We start from the raw sequence: 5,300 nt of genomic DNA, 5'->3' as shown, positions 1-5,300 counted from the left end.
GTGGTCCCATAGAAACCTGTAGAATAACACTTGTTGCATAGCAACAAGATCTGCTTCTAAAGGCCTAGTCCAGCAATGTTCACAAAAGGCTTTATAGGGGTTAATAATAGCTAAGAACTATTTCACACTTTTAATTTGGCTGCACTATGTTCAGTATTTGCACTTTTAATTTTGGGTGATGCTGGAATTCGTTTTGGAAATTTTCTATATTGTGGAAGAAAAATGTTAGATAGGTGGTATGGCCTGAACTCGTGTCTGATTTCTGGTGCTTTCAGTGTTGATCAGTATAATCTACAGATTTAGCAGCCACCGACATGACCGCTATGACGATAATTATCATTTAAAGAGGATGTTGTTATAAATATGTGATTTTTTTTTTCGCTGTTCTCTGGAATCTGACATTGTCTTTCTTTTATTCATGCTCCTCTCCTTTCTTGAGATATGGCCCTTTATTCCCTATATGTCAATCTCATCTTTTTATCCAAGTGGACATGGTCTTCAACTTTTCTCCATGGCCATCTTCTCGAGGACTGTGCCCAGATGGCTAACAAGACTATAATTACAGTGCGCTGAAAAAGTATTCATACTCCGTGAACTTTCCCAAATTTTTTTCACGTTACAGCCACAAACGTAAATGTTTTTTATTTGGATTTTATGTGATTTATCAACACAAAATAGCAAGTATTTGTGAATTGTAAAGTAAATGATACACGGTTTTCTAATCGTTTTAAAAATATAAAAAAATTGAAAACTATGATGTCAATTTGTTATACCCCTGAGTCAATACTTTGCAGGACCACCTTTCTCTGTAAATATTGGTGCAAGTCCTCTGGGATTTGTTTCTAGCAGCTTTACACACTAAGAGGCTGACATTTTTGCTCATTCTCCTTTGCACAGTAATAACTGTAGCTCAGTGAGATTGGATGGAGGCGTCTGTGAACAGTAATTTTCAAGTCTTTCATAGATTCTTAATGAGATTTAGGTGTGGACTGTGACTGGGCCATTCACATACATGAATATGCTTTGATCTAAAGCATCCATTGGCAGTATGTTTACGGTCACTGGTCTGCTGGAAGGTGAACCTAAGCTCCAGTGTCAAGTCTTTTGCAGCCTCTAACAGGTTTTCTTTCAGGATTTCCCTGCATTTAGCTCCATCCATTTCCCATCCACTCTGACCAACTTTTCTATCCCTGCCAAAGAAAAGCATCCCCACATCATGATGCTGCCTCTACCATTTTTGATGGTGGGAATGGTGTTTTCACAATGATGTGCATTGTTCGTTTTCTCACACATTATGTTTTACATTTAGCCCAAAAATGTCTATTTTGTTCTCATCTGAGAAGATCATCTTCTTCCACATCCTAGCTGTCTCCTCTACATGTTTTTTTGCCACCTGCAAATGGGACTCCTTATGGCTTCTTTTTCAATATGGCTTTCTTCTTGCCTCTCATCCATAAAGATTTGTGGTCTGTACAACTAATAGTTGTCTTGCGTACAGATTCACCACATGAGCTGTGGATCTCGGCAGCTCTACCAGAGTGACCATGGGCCTCTTGGCTGCTTCTCTAATTAATAAAAAAGTATAACTTTATTAGACATTAAAACTTAACAAAATTTAATCAAACAAAAATATTTATAAATAGCAAAAGCATTAGGATTAGGTAGACAAACGGATGCAGTGGCCTTAGTAGTCAAATCACATACATAGATATAGTATCATAGTGTCAATATATGTTGGAGTAAGTGGGGGAGATACAATAGAAACTAATATAACCGCCCAAGTACGCATAAGGATTCTTCAGTTCTCAATCCCACATAGCCCATAGATGTCTACAAGCTCTTACCCATGATGAATAGAGGAGGACCCGCGCCACGCTGATGCGCGTTTCGCTTCTTCAGAATGATTGAAGAATCCTTATGCATACTTGGACGGTTATATTAGTTTCTATTGTATCTCCCCCACTTACTCCAACATACATTGACACTATGATACTATATCTATATATGTGATTTGACTACTGATGACACTGCAGCCACTTGTCTACCTGATCCTAATGCTTTTGCCATTTATAAATATTATTGTTTTATTGAACTTTGTTAAGTTTTAATGTCTAATGAATTTATACTTTTTTATTAATTCACGTGCTTTGGATATTGTACTCCATTTTCTTCGTGTTATTGCTCTAACCATGAGTGTCCTATTCAAATGTTGTGCTATAGACCTTACCACAAGGCTATTGGTCTATGCAGTTATTTGTTACTGATGTTTCCATTGTTGGTCTATATTTGCTTCTCTAATTAGTACTCTCCTTGCTTGAGTTTAGGTGGACTATCATGTCTTGGTAGGTTTGCATTTGTGCCATACTTCTTCCATTTTGGATGATGGATTGAACAGTCTCCATGAGATGTTCAGAGCTGGGGCTATTTTGTTTTATACCCTAACTCTGCTTTAATCTTCTGCAACACTTTATGTCTGACCTGTCTGGTGTGTTCCTTTGTTTTCATGATGCCGTTTGATCCCTAATGTTCTCAAACAAATCTCTGAGGCCTTCACAGAACAGATGTACTTAGACTGAGGATAAAATACACACAGGTGGACTCAATTTACTAATTATGTGAATTCTGGAAGCAACTGGTCAATCAGGATATTATTTAGCGGTATCAGACTACAGGGGACTGAATACAAATGTACATCATAATTTTCAGATTTATATTTTTTTTAAATAATTAGAAAACCATGTATTATTTCTTTTACTTCACAAATATTTACTATGTTGTGTTGGTAAATAACATAAAATACCAATAAAATACATTTAAGTTTGTGGGTGGAACTTGAAAAAATGTGAAAAAGTTCACGGTTTATAAATACATTTTCAGGGCACTGAATACATTTTCAAGGCACTGTATATACAGGGAGGAGAAGGTCATATTTCAGGAATAAAGTTGGGAAGGGTCAAAAGAAAAACAATGCCAGATTCTGGAGAACAGTGGTACTTACACATAAGAAAAAAAAACTAAATTTGTTTGGCAAGTGAGAAGTTCCTTTTAAAGTGAAGGACTGCGCTGTGTAGATAATGCAGGGTGCTCTGGCACCAGGGTTGGACTAGCCCACCAGAGAATCGGAGAATCCTCTGGTGGGCCCTGTCTTCTTCTTCATTTATTGATAAATGTTTTTCCAGTTTTATGGGAATAAAACTTATTTAATGTTTATTGAACAAAACATTCAACCTCATTTCTATATAATCGGGCCATTTTCCCGTTTATCTTGTTGCCAGAGAATGAAGGTATACTAATTATGGCCAACTAAAACAAGTGGACGAGATGCCCCAGAAAAGGAGCTCGGCCTTTGTGTCTTTGAATTTAAGGGGAGGAAGAGCGGCCAGACCCCAACTAACTATTCAGCCCTTTTAAGACATATCCTAGCAAAATACCCTTAATGTTTATCAATGGAAACCCCCTCAATTTTTTTTTAATTTTTGTCCCTACATAACGTCACACTGCCCTGACCCCGGCCTATTCTGTATACTCTTTTAGACTAGAATTGCAAACCATATCTCCGACCCTTATTAAGAATTAGTGTTCTCCAGTGGAGCCACTGTGTTATAAGTAAATGTAGGGTCACAAGCCTACACAAGTGTCATATCTCTCCGTCTTCTTCCTTGTGACTGACTCTTGACTTCACTCTGATTTACTCATTCTATTTGTCATCTGACGGACATTTCGCCACGCATGCAATATATCAGAATAAACTGTCTGACCAGCTGCTGTTCACGTCTGTGAGATACAGGGAAAGGGTGACCTATATGAAAAAGTAAGTAAACGGCCTCGTGGTTCTTTGGCCGCCTCTAACCAACTACTCAGCAAGTGACTAATGCCAGGCTCTCATTCTGTACTCATACCGGTGACTAAAATACCTTTCTTCATGGTCATCTCTGACAAATAACCTGTTACAAATACAAGGCTAATGCTTTTCTCAGGACTTCAGATGAATTATGCAGTTGTATGAAACAAAAGGACATCTTTTTGGAATAGTATAAAGGTACTGCTTGCATTAAGGGTTACAGGAGGGGTTGATATTTCTTTAAAAAACACTATTTACCTGCAGAAATAGTGGTAATCTCCAGGTAAATTGTGATTAAATTCTCTCTAGCTGCTGTCCTGGAGCAGCGGCTACAGGGAGAAAGTGGAGTTATATTATCCCTCTTCCAGTGATCAGAGCGGTCCGGTGAGCGGTTACAGTCACTACTAACTACACAGTGGGCCCGATGCATCAAGACCGACTTTGTTCACGTGGAAAAAAAAGAGACTTTTATTAGAAAATGTTAAAAAACACTTGGAGAAAAAATATCATGGTGATCTGAGAGCTGAGTGATGCGTTTCAAAGTTGCTCACGCTGGTCTTGATGAGATGTGCGGGAGTCAAACTCTCCTGACTCATAAAGAGGTGTATGGATGAGTGGTGTGCACCACTGTGTGCACCTTGTCGCAAATCCTACTGTAGTCTCTTCTGGAGTAAGATTTATGGCGTAGCGAACGTCGCTGTTGCCCTGCCCTAGGTCCACCAAGTATGTCATAGCTGGACAAAAATGGTGTCATGAATGCCAAAAGTTGCAAAATTATAGTGCAGCTTCGAGTTGCACCAAAGTTAAGTGACTTTTCACAGCTTGTTATGCTAGCATAGAGTTTAGATCACGTGAGGCAATTATCCCCCTCAACTCCTCTACTCCTCCTTGGACAGGCCGCATCTGGAATACAGTGTCCAGTTCTGGGCACCACATTTTGAAAAAGACATTGAAAAACTGGAGCAAGTTCAAAGAAGAGCTACCAGGATGGTGAGCGGACTGCAAAGTATGTCCTAAGAGGAACTGTTAAAGGATCTGGGAATGTTTAGCTTGCAAAAAAGAAGGCTAAGAGGAGACGAAATAGCTGTCTACAAATATCTGAAGGGCTGTCACAGTGTAGAGGGATCATCCTTATTCTCATTTGCACATGGAAACACCAGAAGCAATAGAATGAAACTGAAAGGGATTCAGATTAGATATTAGAAAAAACTTTTTGACAGTGAGGGTGATCAATGAGTGGAACAGGCGGCCACGAGAGGTGGTGAGTTCTCCTTCCATGGAAGTCTTAAAACAGAGGCTAGACAGACATCTCTCTGAGATGGTTTAGTGAATCCTGTGCTGCATTTCACAGTAGGTTGGACTTGATGACCTTTGTGGTCCCTTCCAACTATAAAGTTCTATGATTTATAAACTAAAATGGGAAATATATACATCCTTTAAGGGTTTACATTGTGTTGTG

At 38.8% G+C, this 5,300-nt stretch overlaps 1 protein-coding gene across 7 annotated transcripts in view; it reads left to right on the top strand.

The window, feature by feature from the left end:
* Nucleotides 1–5,300, top strand: part of PDE4D (phosphodiesterase 4D) — a 1,072,650-nt gene that overhangs the window by 958,193 nt on the left and 109,157 nt on the right. The gene's annotated exons all lie outside the window — the stretch shown is intronic.

The sequence above is a fragment of the Ranitomeya variabilis genome, chromosome 1 (assembly GCF_051348905.1).
Source record: "Ranitomeya variabilis isolate aRanVar5 chromosome 1, aRanVar5.hap1, whole genome shotgun sequence".
In the NCBI taxonomy this organism is placed as follows: domain Eukaryota; kingdom Metazoa; phylum Chordata; class Amphibia; order Anura; family Dendrobatidae; genus Ranitomeya; species Ranitomeya variabilis.
The sequence above is the reverse complement of the archived record's forward strand: the minus strand, read 5'-3'. Positions and strand labels throughout refer to the sequence as shown.